The sequence below is a fragment of the Camellia sinensis genome, chromosome 5 (genome assembly GCF_055761805.1).
Source record: "Camellia sinensis isolate YWXY chromosome 5, ASM5576180v1, whole genome shotgun sequence".
NCBI lineage: Eukaryota > Viridiplantae > Streptophyta > Magnoliopsida > Ericales > Theaceae > Camellia > Camellia sinensis.
In genome coordinates this window covers 180,291,560-180,307,965 of record NC_138965.1, presented here as the reverse complement: position 1 = coordinate 180,307,965, position 16,406 = coordinate 180,291,560, and the positions used below count along the sequence as shown (strand labels likewise).

General features: G+C 39.8%; 1 pseudogene across 1 annotated transcript; it reads right to left on the bottom strand.

Moving 5' to 3' along the window:
• Window positions 1-233: 233 nt before the first annotated feature.
• On the bottom strand, window positions 234-15,029 carry LOC114295544 (caffeoyl-CoA O-methyltransferase-like; annotated as a pseudogene). The gene is made up of 5 exons (XR_014331207.1): window positions 14,985-15,029; window positions 13,909-13,997; window positions 13,132-13,276; window positions 807-938; window positions 234-553 (listed from the first exon to the last, which is right to left on the bottom strand). The product of XR_014331207.1 is annotated as a caffeoyl-CoA O-methyltransferase-like (transcript).
• Window positions 15,030-16,406: the final 1,377 nt, after the last annotated feature.

The window sequence follows — 16,406 nt, the reverse complement described above, 5'->3', positions numbered from 1 at the left end:
ACTAGACTTGATCAAAAATTTGTTTGAGAAATTAATTAGGTAAGTAATTAATTTACTTGTTGTTTTATTTTATTTTATTTACTGTTTTGATTTTTGTAATCAAACAGTCTCTCACATTTCCTTTATTTCTTCTGTGTTCTGTTTGTTGTTAAGTATACAAACAGAATTTATTCTTAATACAGTGAAGTTTGTCTAACAATTATTACAAATTTAGTCAAGCTCATATGATATGATATGATATGATATGATACGATCTGATCTAGAGTATGCGCCTGCACAGTGTAACACCATCACCAATGAAAATCTGAGCGATTTCGATGCGGGGGTCAGAGGCTAAGTACCTGTTGAGTTCAATTATGGGCTTTCGGCCGATACAGAGAAAATCAGGGACTTCTTCTTCATTTCTTACAACTGAACCATACCACAAAGTGTTATCATATGCAATAACGCCTCCTACTTTCACCAATTTTATCGCTTGCTCGTGATAGTTAATATAGTTGGGCTTATCAGCATCCACAAACACAAAATCAAACTCCATTTTCAACGTACCCTCCTGCCATATATACATAATTCATATAATTAGTTCCCAAGTTTAAGAACCGACATCGTATATAAGCATGTTAGTCAGAGATTTATAGGAAATTGGCAGAAAAAATGAGATTAACAATGTTTGCAAAGAATGGCAGATCAAATTGGGAAAATGTTTTATACTCTCACATAGTAAATTTTACAGTGTGAAATTATTAATTGTGTGTAATTGCACTGGTCAATGCAACAAAAAATAGGCTTTAAAATTAAAAACTCACATTGCTCAACATTTCATTGAGAACAGAAATGGCATCTGAGTCTATGAAATTGATCTTGTGCTCCACACCAACCTTCTGAATGAATGGCAGTCCAACTTCAAATGCTTATCGATTTGGATCTATTGCTACTATCTGTTGAAAAATAAAAAAAAAATAATAATAATGAAAACAAAAAGACTGATTTAGATTATGTCTATATTGGAATCTTAACATCATTTTATGAGGGAACAAGAAAAACATTAATTCTAGTTTTCTATTGTAGTTAATTAGAATCTTTGTCGGCTTGTCATGTTTAAATCCCAGTAGAACTTAGTCTCTCATATTAAGCAAGTTCTTGTCCTAGTTACCTCATTACTGAACTCATTCCCCAACCAAAAAAAAAATGTGTTTGTTTTGGAGATAAGACCATGACCATGAGATTAGACTATGTATCTTGATCAATCTTGTATCATATTTGGATATAAAAGGCGTCTTAGGATTGATCGTTCCCCTGAATTGTATATCCCTCATATTGGGAATTATTGAGTCCCATCGAGAAGGATACAAATGACAAAGTAAGGAATCCAAATTATGAGTTTAAAAGACCAAAATACTCGCAAACATAGTCATTGCATTATGTAATCAATGTCTAAGGATTTCAAACAAAAATAGAATATGTTAATACAGGAACATTCCAAATGTGGAATAAGATACGTAATTCCAAAAAATTGGTAATTCCAGAATTATTAGTGTGTGAGTAAAAACTGCGTACCTTAGACCCACGGGGGTGCCTCTCTTTTATAGCCAACTCAATCCTGATCCCACTAGAAGCCTGACTTCTATGGACTCCCATTCATTGCTTACTTTGGATTCTTCAAGAGATAAAGATAAACTCCCTAAAAGCTTTATCCTTATCTTGGCTAAGTCTCCTCTTTACTCTAGGACTCCTGTCCCTTATCTTTTATCCATCTATCTCGGATTTCGATATCTTCGGAGATAACCTCGGCCTTGCCTAGATAACCTCGGCGTCATAACCTGGACACGTGGCACCTCGACTGACACGTCGGTGTCACCTTGCCACGTGTTGGTATCTAGAAAATGCGTCCCCACAACTGCCCCCTAGGTTCTATTACCTCGGCATTCTGAGGTGATGGAACCTATATCGGTATTTTCTTCAGTAAATCGGCTTAAAGTTTGATAGCCGAGATCATCCATTTCTGGCCGACATGCTTTCCCTAAAAAATCAAGTTTTTTAAGGAACTCCTCACGCGCATGAGCTGTCATGCACTTCAACCCAACCGTTTTAATCACGCGTTTCTTTCCTACTGGCTCGTGCCTGTGATGCGCCTATAAGTCATCTCCTTCTCACATGCGCCGTCTGACGTATGCGCTCTTTTAGGCGTATTGATTGCTTTTTTGCCGCCGTTTTCATTTTTTGACAAAAATCTTTCCCGCTTTCTTTCGTCTCTTCATTTTTGCTTATGAGTTCTCTTGTTTTTTCTCTCTCTAAAACTCTTTCTTTCAAATCCGCCATCGCTCAAGCTTCCCAAGTTCTGCAACTTTCTCCGTTCACCCCTTCCGGCGAGATTTCCTCCAGCCTTCTACTCCTGCCACCATCGTAGGACATCGGCAAATCCCTTTCCGGTCTCTTTTTTTTTGGTAAGCTTCTGTTCCTTTTCCTTTTAGTTATGTTAAGATTCTTCATTACTTGTGGCTTTTACTGCATCTGTAGAAACTTTTAATTTTTGTGATTCATACACCTGAATGTGTAGACTTCGCTTTATGTTTATGCCCTAAACACATGTATTGTTCATAGTTCTTCTTGCACGCCCTACCACTGTTCTTGGCCTTCAATCCCTTTGTATTTTTCATGTTCTTGATAGTCCATCTCACTTCTTGACTCTGAAACTTCGTATTGTTTTCTGTTTTTTATGTCTTTTCCAGATCTGTGCCTTTGATCTTCATCTTCATAGCTTAGGTTTGGGATTTGTTTGTAGAACCCACGATTTAGGGCAAAACTGAAATATTCCTTTCAAATTTCTGTACTAGCCTAAACCTAGGTCTTTGCCAAGGTCCCATCAACAAGAAACATCTCCTTTCTGAATTTCAACCCTTCTGATTCAGGCTGGTATCATGGGTATGTAGAGACATAGGGTAGACACCCTGACCAAACTTGAGTACTTTAGGCAGGAGTTCTCCATCCCTGCCGATGTCCATTTGAGACTGGCTGGGATAATGACTCCATCATGCCTACAGAAAACGCCATGCCCGTTCCCATTGTAGCTTTTACTGAGTGTGGACTCCGGCTCCCACTCAACATCCTTTTTCGCGAGATCCTTCATTATTATAAGTTGAACCTTATGCAACTGGCAATCAATTCTTATCGAGTGATTTTTGGTATTATTGCCTTAGCTAGACAATAAAACGTTAGGATCACCTTAGCCGATATACAGTATTGTTACACCATGTGTGCCCTGAACTTGAAAGAAAAAGGCTTCATTTATTATCTTAAGCCGAGGTCTATAGAATTCAAAATCGTAGCCGACCTCCCAGACTCCAACAAGGGGGCTGGAGATGACTATCTTATTACCTCGGGAAATTGAGAGTTTGCTCCAGACGAGGACATCCATCTCTACCCTCTTCCCCGATCAGTTTTAGAGGGCAAGGGTAAGAGCCCAGCATTTAGCTTTGCCCGTTTTCTTTCAAAGTCTTAAATATTCTGTCTGATTCTGACGTCTGTTTTTTTTTTGGCAGCTGTTCGTCAGCCACCAAAAAATTTTTGCCAGTCCTTTGTCCCCAGTGAAGACTTGAAGAGACTTCTGGATTTGCCAATCGAGAAGCGAAAGGCACCCCTGCTTCTTAACTTCATCCCGACATACAAATCAGCTCTCCCCGACGTCCCCAGAAAAAAGAAGAAGAAAAGCTTATCTCCACCTTCTGTCACTACTCCACAGATTGCATCCACATCTCGGACAGATCAGGGGACAACTTCTGATTCGGTCGAGCAACCGTCTACTTCAGTTCCATACTTGGTTCCAATTTCTCAGCGCCGCCGCCGACGTCGAACTGTTTCTACTGCCGAGATGGGTCGCGCAAAATTAGTCGCGAAAGACCTTCTGGCCAGTATTCCAACATCGGTTGATGATCAACCAGCACAAACCCTTACTCCACCTAAGCGAAAAAGAATAAAAAAGGCTCAACCAAAGCCTAAGGTAACTCAGGTCGAGTCCGACGATAGCCTGCCTATCTTAAAGTTGGCGGAGAACGACAAACCTCAGCCCTCTGCTAGGAAGAGGCGCTCTGATACTCAACCATCAGAGTCCCCAAAATCCAAAAAGCCGAGGTCTTCTTCTGCGACGACTTCGGGGTCTAAGCAGAGTGGTGCCCCTTGGACTCCAAAAATAACTCTGGAGGACAAGCCAGTCCTGTCCACTGACAGTGCCAATGATATCAATGTCGGCGTAGCACTCAGTACAGCTCTGCTTCTGCCAGGGGACTTGGAGCGTAATGCTGGCTTTAGCGAGTATGAGAATTACGCCCTAATGGTTCAACACTCTGTTCAGGTAAATGTCTTCTAATTGATAATTTTCCTTTTTCATACTTTGAATTTTTTCTAATACCTCTGTTTTTCTTTTAGGCCATCCAGCATGCCCACTCATTTTTAATGCAGTCCTTTGAGAATCAGCAAAGGCTGGTCGATATGAAGAGGGAGTTCTCTTCTATTCAAAAGATCAATAAGGGCCTTGAATCAAAAATGAAGAAGTTGGAGGATCAAGCCGAAGCTGCAATTAAGGCTCAGAATAATGTCGAAGAGAAGGCCGAGGCTGCTGAGGCTATCAGAAAAGTGGCTGAATCTCAAAGGAGAGAGGCCGAAGAAAAGATAGTCCAAGCTGAGAAAGAGCTTCAGGAGGCCTTGGCCACCAAAGAAGCTGAAATCAAAGAAGCCGATGAAAAGGCCTATAATCAAGGCATGGCCGACGTTACAGAGGCCTATGAACTTCAAGTGAAGCAGGCATGCAACAAGGGTTTCACCCTTGGTTGGATGTCTCTTCTGAAAAAACTAAATGTTCCTGATGATTCGCCTCTGCAAAATGCCGACAATATTCCTCTTCCATTCCCTCCAGCCCAACCTTCAAATCAAGACGTCGGCCAATCTGAGTCCAATGATGCCGATGAGGAAGAGGATGAGGCTTTGATCAGAAAAATCAAAGATGCTGATGGGGTCAAGTCCTCTCCTCAGAATGAGCAAGTTCTAGACTTGACTCAGGATGAGGAAGGTGATGAGGTTGTCCAAGAAGCTGCTCCCGACATCAAACCAGCCGACATCCCTTCTGAGGTCAAGACTGTTGAAGAAACTCTCCAAGAGATTGACGCCGAGATAGCTGCAGAGAAGGAGGCCGAGGTGGTATCTGATTTTCAAATCCAACAATCTGGAGGAGAGGAGCCTTAGCTCTAAGTCTTCTTTTTACTTGTATTTTCTTGCTTCTTTATCTTAGGGAAGGATGTATGTTCTTTGTCTGGCCGATGTGCCCCCTTTTTACTTTGAATGTCAATACAACTTTTCTCTTTTATTGAATGTTTGTATTCCTGTCTTTTCTTCTTTGTCTTCATATAATTCTATACTCAGAATTTTCTGCATATATCGTATGTACTCTTTCTTCTTTGTGTAATCTTCTCAGGGTAACACACCTCGGTTATGCCACCCGATAATATATCTCGGCAAGTATTTGTCCTGTAAATTGCTTATAAGTTTCAACAAGGATAAACATATAATGGTTATAAATTTTTCTCAAGTTATAACAAGTGCTAAGCATTATCTCGGCTTAACTTTAACTTGTAAATTGCTACAAATTTTAACAAGTGTTAAGCATTATTTTAATTTAACTTCAACTTGTAAATTGCTACAAATTTCAACAAGTGAAGATAAACAATTATCTCGGCTTAACTTCAACTTGTAAATTGCTACAAATTTCAACAAGCGTTAAGCATTACTTTAGTTTAACTTCAACTTGTAAATTGCTACAAATTTCAACAAGTGAAGATAAACAATTATCTCGGCTTAACTTCAACTTGTAAATTGCTACAAATTTCAACAAGCGTTAAGCATTACTTTAGTTTAACTTCAACTTGTAAATTGCTACAAATTTCAACAAGTGAAGATAAACAATTATCTCGACTTAACTTCAACTTGTAAATTGCTACAAATTTCAACAAGCGTTAAGCATTACTTTAGTTTAACTTCAACTTGTAAATTGCTACAAATTTCAACAAGTGAAGATAAACAATTATCTCGACTTAACTTCAACTTGTAAATTGCTACAAATTTCAACAAGCGTTAAGCATTACTTTAGTTTAACTTCAACTTGTAAATTGCTACAAATTTCAACAAGTGAAGATAAACAATTATCTCCGGCTTAACTTCAACTTGTAAATTGCTACAAATTTCAACAAGCGTTAAGCATTACTTTAGTTTAACTTCAACTTGTAAATTGCTACAAATTTCAATAAGTGAAGATAAACAATTATCTCGGCTTAAGCGTTAAGCATTACTGTCTTCTCTGTGCCCCCTAATGTGAACCTGAGTTCCACTTGGGTTCTCATTATTCTGAAACAATTATTCTGTATTTTTATCAATTCATAGGTATTGGAGAATTCTGCTAAGATTTTATTGATGATGTTTGGCAAAAAAGTAACAAGGAACATCTAATGATAGAAAAATTTTAAATTACAAGTGTTCCAAGGTCTTGGCAATGCTTTGCCCTCATTATCTTCAAGCCGGTATGCTCCATTGCCCAATACCGAAGTGATTCTGTAGGGTCCTTCCCAGTTTGGTCCAAGCTTGCCTTCTCTGGGGTCCTTCATGTTGCCAACAACTTTTCTTAGGACTAGGTCGCCGACCTGAAAATCCCTTGGATTGACCTTCTTGTTGTAAGTTCTAGCAAGCTGCTGCTGGTATGCTGCGAGCTAAATTGTAGCTTTTTCTCTTCTTTCTTCTAAGAGATCTAGATCTCGGGCTAGAAGTATGTCATTAGTCCCATTTTCTACTCCCTGGGTTCTGATCCCTGGGATGCCGATCTCTAGTGGGATAACTGCTTCTGTGCCGTAAGCCATGGCAAAGGGGGTTTCCCTTGTTGATCTTCTCGGGGTAGTCCGGTATGCCCAGAGTACATTGGGCAACTCGTTTACCCACTTTCCTTTTGCTGCTTGCAGCCTCTTTTTTATCCCATCCAAAATTACTTTGTTGGATGCTTCTGCTTGCCCATTGCTTTGGGGAAAACTCGGTGTTGAAAAGTAATTATTTATCTTGAATTTTGCACAGAAGTTCTTGATGAGTTTGCTATCAAACTGCGTTCCGTTGTCGGCAACTATTGCCCTTGGAATGCCAAATCTGGTGATGATGTTTCTCCATATGAAATTCTTGACGTCCACATCTCGGATTTTGGCAAGAGGTTCTGCTTCTATCCACTTTGTAAAGTAATCTGTTGCTACCAGCAAGTACTTTCTTTGCCCAGTTGCTTGTGGCAACTGCCCAACGAGATCCATGCCCCATTGGGCAAATGGCCATGGACTGGATACAGGGTTCAGGTCAGTAGCTGGCTGATATATCAACGGTGCGAACCTTTGGCATTGTTCACACTTCTTCATGTAGGCTTTTGCATCTTTTTGCATGTAGGGCCACCAATACCCCTGGGTAATGGCCCTGTGAACTAGTGATCTGCCCCCAGTGTGGCTTCCACAAATGCCTTCATGAATTTCGTATAGAAAATCTTCAACCTGCAAAGGGTGTACGCACCTTAAAAGGGGTCCTGTGAAGGACCTTCTGTATAGACGTCCGTCCGCTGTCAGACTGAATCTTGCCGACTTCAATCTGACCTTGTGTGCCTCCTTATGGTCTTCTGGTAGTTTTCTCTCTTTCAGGAATGCAACAATTGCATCCATCCAACTTGGACCCAAGTCCACACACATTGCTTCTTGCTCTGTGATCGACTGTTCTATGCTCGGGCTTGACAGATAGTCAATCATTATTGTTCTTGTTTTTCCAGTTTGTATTGAGCTTGCCAAGTTGGCCAACGTATCAGCGTGGTTGTTATCATCTCGGCTGACTTGAAGAAGTCGGCAATTGCGAAACAAGCTTGCCAGTCTAATGACTTCCTTTGCGTATGCCGACATCCTCTCATCTCGGGTTGCAAACTCTCCTGTTGTTTGATTTACTATAAGTTGTGAATCACAAAAAATTATTACCTCATCTGCCTCTGCTGCCACTGCTAGCTTCAGTCCTGCAATCAGTGCTTCGTATTCTGCCTCATTGTTTGAGGCCTTGAACCCCAATCGAATAGACTGTTCTAATATGTCCCCATCAGGAGATATTAACACTACTCCTGCCCCTGCTCCTTGTCAGTTTGAACTCCCATCGACAAATAGGCGAAAGGAGTTGCTGATGTAAATGCTGCAGGGTCTTAGTTTTTCTTTTCCTTGTTCTTTTGGCTTTGGCTGGGCTTCTCCTTGTTTGCTTGGACATCGTTCATCTCGGCTCAACGGAGCCTGATGTTCGATGGATTCCGGCGTGAATTCGGCCATGAAGTCGGCCAAAACTTGGCCTTTAATTGCTGTTCTTGGTCTGAATTCCAGGTCGTATTGGCCTAAGGCCACTGCCCATCTTGCTATTCTTCCAGTTAAGTCTCCTTGATGTAACAAGGACTTCAGTGGGTGTTCTGTCAGCACTATAATCCTGTGCGCTTGAAAGTAATGGCTCAGCTTCTTTGATGCCATTACTAAAGCTAGCGCCAATTTTTCCAAGGGTAGATACCTTGTTTTTGCATCGGCTAAGGTTTTGCTTACATAGTAAACAGCCCTTTGCTCCCCTTTTTCTTCACGAATTAATACTGCACTTATTGCATGTTCTGAAATGGCTAAGTACAAAAACAGTTCTTCTCCAGATTCAGGTGTTGAGAGGACTGGAGCCGTGGTCAGATACTTCTTTAGGTCGGCCAAAGCGGCCTCACATTCCTCGTTCCATAGGAAGTCTGTGGCCTTCTTTACCAGGTTGAAGAAAGGTTTACATTTGTTTGAGCTTCGGCTTATGAACCTGTTTAGGGCTGCGGCCCTTCCAGTAAGCATCTGAATCTGTTTTGCCAATGTCGGGCTTTTTAGCTCAATGATGGCCTTGATTTGATCTGGACTGGCCTCAATGCCTTTTCTTGTTACCAGGTACCCCAAAAATTTACCTGATCCAACTCCAAACGCACATTTCGATGCGTTGAGTCAGAGCCGGTATGTTTTGAGTATCTCAAAGACCTCTTTTAGGTCGGCAAGATGACCCCTTGGATCCTTGGTCTTCACGACCATGTCGTCAATGTAGACTTCCACTGTTTGGCCAATCAGATTTTTGAACATCTTGGTTACCAACCTTTGGTAAGTTGCTCCTGCGTTTTTCAACCCAAAAGGCATTACCTTGTAACAATACAGTCTTTTCGGGGTGATAAACGTAGTCTTCTCTTCGTCTGGGGGGTACATGGCTATCTGGTGGTATCCTCTGTAAGCGTCCAAGAAGCTTATCCTACCATGTCCAGATGTGGCGTCTACCAACTGGTCAATCTTGGGTAGAGGAAAGCAGTCTTTGGGACAAGCTTTGTTCAGGCTTGTAAAATCTACGCAGACCCGCCATTTACCGTTCTTCTTCTTTACCACTACTGTGTTAGATAGCCATGTCGGGTAATGAACTTCTCGGATGGCCCTGGCCTCTAGAAGTCTGTCCACTTCTTCTTCTACTGCTTCGACGTGCATTAACGTCGGTCTTCTGGCTTGCTGAATCACAGGTTTTGCCGACCTGTCGACATTCAGTCTGTGGCAAGTGACCTTGGGGTTAATACCAGGCATTTCGTAAGGTGTCCAGGCGAACACCTCAATGTTGGCTCTTAAAAAAGTCTCCAACTCTTTTTCTTCTTGTTTGGCTAAGCCCGAGCCGAGAAGAAAGAAGCGTTCTTCATCCTCATCCTGAACGAGGATTTTCTTCAGCGCCTCTTTGCTCTTTTCGACTGGTTCTTTGTCGACGTCTTCCAGGACTATCACGTCCTCATCTTTAATTTCTGCCTTTTCTGGTTCTCGAATGTTGCAGGTGGATTTCATTGTTGTCATGGAGCAATTCTTTGCCTGCAGTTGATCTCCTCTGACTTCTTCAATCCCATGCTCTGTTGGGAATCGCAGTAGTTGATGCAATGTTGAGGGAACTGCCCCCATTGCATGCAACCATGGTCTTCCCAAGATGATGTTTTATGGCGAAGGTGTGTCAACCACCAGGAATTCTGTCCTGATCTTCTTAGTGCCAGCTTGTACTTCCAAGCTTGTTGGGTCTAGTGGCCACGTCGGCGTTCCGTTAAAGCCGACCATCGAGCCATTTGATTGCTCCAAGTCATTAGGATGAAGGCCTAGCTCTTTGTAACATCTAACGTACATGATGTCGCATGAGCTTCCTTGATCAATCAGGATGCGTTTCACTTGGCACTCCCCAACCTGGAGGGATACTACCAAGGCATCATTATGTGGATACTAGACCATCTCTAAGTCGGCTTCAGTAAATGCTATCGTCGGTCCCTGGCATTCTTCAGGCCGAGGTCGTTTATGTCCAACCTGGTTCACGTGTTGCAGGTGTTTTACCTTCTGGGTCTCCCCTCGTATGTCGTTTTCGTTCACCTTTGAGTGAATTATGTTAACCACCCGTGGTCCTCCTACAGGTGGTTGCTGTGCTGGGGGAAGCGGAGCTGCTGGTGCTTGAGGCAATCTTTCCTGTTCTTCTCTAGTCCTGGCCTCATCAACAAGGTCCCTCAGATGTCCTTGCCTTACCAAGTCTTCTAAGTGTGCTTTTAGGGCTCTGCAGCCCTGAGTTGGATGCCCTTCTTCATTATGGTAAGCACAACGCCTACCGACGTTTCTTCCCATGAATTCCCCTGGTGTTCTTATCGGTCCTCTAAAATATGGCTGGTTTCGTATTTGATCTAAGACTTTGTGGATTGGGACTCGGAATATGGTCGTTACTGCCTGTTTTGCCTTCAAGTCCGTTTCTTGCTTGGTCTGTCCGTTCTTACCTCAGCTTCGCTTCGGCGAGCCGTTTCCTTTCTCCTGCTTTATTTCTTTATTTCCCGATGTATCCTCCTCGGCTCTGGCGTACTTCTCAATTCTTGCCATGAGGTCTTCCATGCTTTTTGGCAATGCTTTTGCTAAAGATTTCCGTAATGGGCAGTCATCTTTCAAGCCATTCTTGAAGGACACAACCGCCACCTCTTGGTTGCAATCAGGTATTCGATTGAACACCTCGTAGTACCTTTTTGCATAGGCCCTAAGGCCTTCATCCTTGGCGATCTTTAAAGCCATCAGTGCGTCGACCCTCAAGGGCTGAAGTTTATTCGTCACAAACCTGGCCACAAACATCTCGACCAGGCCTTCCCAAGTCTTTGCGCTTCCCTTCGGTAGTTTATGGAACCAATCTGATGCCAATTCTCCAAAGGACGAGGGGAATACTTTGCAGAGCAACGGCTCGTTCCCACTATATAATGCCATTGAATTCAGGTATAGCCCGACGTGGAAGTTGGGATCTGACTTACCATCATATATTTGGAACCTCAGCATACTGAATCTCTTTGGTGCTTGAAATTTGTCCAGTTCCACCGAGAACGGTGTCTTTGGCTTAACCGGGGAAGTTACCTCGGCCTCAACATTCTGTTGTTTCCTTTTGAGGTAATCTCTTAAGTCTTCTTTACTCCTCCCTGGAGCTCGGCTATCTTTGGACTTCAATCTTTTTGGTACACTATTGCAGCCTCGTAGTGGGCTCGTTTTGATCTCTCTCCATGTGTTGTGTCAAAGCAGAGCACCTGCCCTTGAACATGCCGATGTTCTTTGGGCTCTGGGTCCTTCGTGTGGTACATTTTTCAGGACTCCTCTCGTCTCGGCTCCTCTCGTCCGACTTCCCTGGAAGGTCAGTGAGAGTGTCTTCCGCTCCTGGCGTGCTGAAGGACTTCGGGAATTGTTCTTCCTCCTCCCTTCTGGGTATTAGTTGCTGGCATCAGCTTATCTTGCAGTGGGTATGGTGGCTGCATGACATTGTTTTGCATCATGAAGTTGACGATCAACTGTAAGTCTGCCAACTTGTTCGCCAATTCTTTTACTTCCTCATCCCTCCGTAGGCACCTCTCCCTCCATACGTGAAGGTTGTCTTCGTGATAGTACTTGCCTTGGTCTGTTCTCTTCGAAGTATCACCCTCCTGGCCGACGTCTTTTTCGCCGTGGCCTTGGTCATGAGTTTCTGCATTATGGTTGTCTCCTTCAACGTCAAGGTCAATTGGTCCGCCACTCCCAGCAGGAGTGTCTCCCCCAATGTTTTCCTTCTGTCCGTTACTGGCCATCTATTCTTCTAAGATTCCCATAGACGGCGCCAAATTGTGTGAGTAATTTTTTGACCACACTGCCTGCCTAGTAATCAGCTGGAGAGCACCGGCAGAATAGATGGCTTCAACTAACCTGCAACAGAAAGAAAAGGCTCCGGCGGTGGCTCTTCCACCCGGGGGCACTCCGACGATCAAGTCAGTATATCTCTCAAAGATATTCAAGTGCTAAACTCACTATTCAAAGCATAAAACTGCGTACCTTAGACCCACGGGGGTGCCTCTCTTTTATAGCCAACTCAATCCTGATCCCACTAGAAGCCTGACTTCTATGGACTCCCATTCATTGCTTACTTTGGATTCTTCAAGAGATAAAGATAAACTCCCTAAGAGCTTTATCCTTATCTTGGCTAAGTCTCCTCCTTACTCTAGGACTCCTGTCCCTTATCTTTTATCCATCTATCTCGGATTCCGATATCTTCGGAGATAACCTCGGCCTTGCCGAGATAACCTCGGTGTCATAACCTGGACACGTGGCACCTCGACTGACACGTCGATGTCACCTTGCCACGTGTTGGTATCTAAAAAATACATCCCCACAATTAGTTTCAAAACTAATGATCCCATTTAATCTAAGTCATCCTTTGTAACTTGGCCAAAAATTTAGTTTATTGACTAAACATAGACCCACAAAAATGCAAATGCAAACAAAAACAAAAAACAAAAAAGTTTGAAACAAACATGGTCACAAGTATTCCATTCTGTTCACAAGAAAGGGGTTTGAAAGTTTAAGATAAATTTAATATTTTAAGTGGTCATGATAATAACTCCACCATGCCATTTTCAGATGAAAGGCATGGATTAATTGGAATGACAACTTGTTGATTTAAAAATGTTAAAAACCAAATTTTTAACAAACTCTTTTGGGCTTGATTTAAATTTGATTACAATTTAAAGAGGGAGTTACAAACCTGGCCATCATGAGGTAAAGCAAGGGCAGTGGTAAGAAGAGAATAGCCAGTGAAAACACCAATCTCCAATGCCTTCTTGGCATTCATTAATTTCAAAAGCATAGACAAGAACAATCCTTCATCAGGGGGCACACTTAGCTCCGCTCTACAATTCAAATTGCAATTTTGTTATACTTTTTTTTTATAACAAAAATAAAAATTAACTAAATAAGTTGTGAATAAACAAAATTCTGAAAACTTTTTTTTTTTTTTAATGTTTCATTGGCCACTACTCGGAATCAAGACCATTCAAAAGTTGTAGTGATTTGCGGCCAAGACTTGAAGTAACAAGTTAACTAGGCCGATTAAAAAAAGAAAAAAGAAAAAATCATTTTCAGTCAATGATTTAGATTGGATGGTACTATCCGGGCTTGTGGATCATCACAGATTTCATTACGATGATCCGAGCAATTCATTTTATAGAGTCCTTTGTGTATATCATTCACAAAAAAAAAAACACAAAACAAAACAAAAAAGAAAAGCCGATTTAACAAATGCGATAAATTGAATAGATTGTGATTATCAAATTGACCTGAATTTTTTTGTGAATGATATACACAACGGACATTACAAAATGAACGGTTTAAATTATCGAAACAAAACCCGTAGTTGGCTCCATGGATCCGGACAACACCCCCTAGTCCATTATTTTGACTAGATATATAGAAGCTAGGTCCAATAATTTAATTATAAAAATATATTTCAGGTTCCTTAAAATGAAGTTTGAGTTTCCCTAACCTGTTGCCATATTTCTTGAATGTTGCATCTCTTATCCTCTTGAGCTGCTCATGTTCTCTTGGGTATGCATTGGTACCCAAGATGTACTACTTAACCAAAATTGAATCAATAAGCAAAATGATTGATATAAATCCATAAAATGGTGTTGCCCACATCTAAAACAAGTTTTTATTTTTTTGATGAACAAATAAAAACTTTATTAATGAGAATCAATGTACATATATAGTATACAAAGACAAACATCAATCAACTGGGGGACAAATACACGAAGTATCAAAGCAAAAACTCAACGATATATGAAAAAGGAAAACATAAACCAAAAAGGAACATATAAAAATAAAAGAAAAGAAAAGGGGTGGTTGGCAGTAGGAGTGTATATATTGTTCGCTTCGGTCAAGTTTTAGAAAGAATTTGGCACCAATTTTTTTCTCTACATTTGTAGTTAGCAATAATCGAAGCATACCATTGATCATTGTAAACTGCACCAAACCGTTATGCATTGTGGCGGTTTGGCCACATTTTGAAATTTCATGGTTTTAATGAACAATCAATTAACAATATAATGAAAATACAAAGTTATAAGCTCAGTTTTCCTGTTCAAAATATTGACACCACCAATATAGTTTGATTTTCTCATTTAGAGGAATCAAAGGTATACTTTACACAATAATGCTATAATGGTCAAATTTGTTTAAATGAGCGAAAACAAGTCCTCAAGACTATTTAAGCTACACCTTCAGTCCTACGAAGTTGGTGACGTAACGTAACATTCTTCATCCAATTTTGGACTAACATTAATTGTTGGATTAAATTGAGAAAAATTAAGAAGGTAAGGAAAGTGGGAAAAAAACTTTAAATGCCAAAATTGAAAAACACTAAAACATAAGGAGGCAGTGTATTTACCCTAATTTCTGCCACATGGCTTTTTTCATCCAATTTTAGTCAGATATTGGTTATTGAAGAAAATTAGAAACGTTAAGGATCAAATTGGAAAACAATTAAGGGACAAAGTGAAAAATCACTGAAATTTAAGGGAGTCAAAATGTAATTTATCCTATCAATAATGTTACAATTACCACATTTATATACAATAAAGTGCTTTCCACCTCATGTGTTACCATTGTGTTAGTGACAGATATGAAAACTGGGGCCACATAATATGTTGATGATATATGGATAATAAAATATTATATGGTGTGCAAATTTGACCATTGTAGCATTTTATCCTATATGAAACAGAGCCTAATGCCCAGGGTATACTTCAAGTTTGTTTAGTTTAAATAAATTGTTTATTACCCTTTTTCATCTTTTCTGCTTCTTTTATTCTTATTATTTATTTATTTATTTGTTAATTTTTAAAGATTTTATGTTGGACAATTTGTTGTAGATCTGCTTATAATTATTTGATAAAAAGTGATTAAATAATCAAGATGAAAAATAAAAAAATTGCATAAGGAGCGTTTCTAAATTTTGCTTGAAGATTATCAAATTATCAAATTTGGTGAAATTTTTTACGGAAGTTGATAATAAAAAATAAAACTAAATGCACCCCCATCCACTGCTTTTCAACAATCAATTTTTTCAATTATAAATTATTTTGATTGATTGGACTGGGATTGTCTAATTGAGGACACCTTGTGAAAAAATTCACACCTCATCATGTTTTTTAATCATTTAACAAACAAAAATTCGTGAGCTCCCCTCTCTCCACCAACAACAATACCATTGGAACATCAAGTGGCGGTGCCTCAAAGCCAACCAATAACTTCTCGACTCTGTGGGTCTATTTCTGTCCACTTTTTGTTGTCAATCAATTATTGCCTCTATTTCTGTCCACTATTTGTTGTCAATCAATTATTGTCTTTTTTTTTAACGCACAATTAATTATTTTGTTAAATTTGGCAAATAAATTATTTGTATGAAAAAATCAAATCCAACGATTACATTTGGTCAAAATTCTATCTTAAGAAAAAAAAGTGATGCTATACATAATTTTATTTTTTCATTAGTTTTAACTTCTTTTAAATTGTCATTTTAATTTGAGAGATCATTTGAATTTTTAAGTCTATTTTATAATCGATTTTGATGATTTGAACTGTTTACTTTTAAAAAAAATTTGAGTAGAATATTCATATAAAAAATTATAATGATTTGACATCAGTAACTATATATTAAAATCATATTTAAAAAAAAAATGGACAATAAATATAATTTCAATAATAGCCATTCATTTTTTTATATGTCTATTCGCAATTTCAAATATAATAGCATCTAAGAAATAAGATTATATGTAATATTTTTTTAAAAAAAGAATAGTATCTATTCTCAATTTCATAAATAAAAAAAAAAAAAACAAACAAACAAACAAACAAACATCTCTGATCATGTGAATATCAATGTCCAATTCAATCAATTATATGAATTATTTGCTCCATAAACTAAGTCGAATAGTTTGAATCATCAAAATGACTCTGCATGGAAAGGTGCTTCACGTAGGG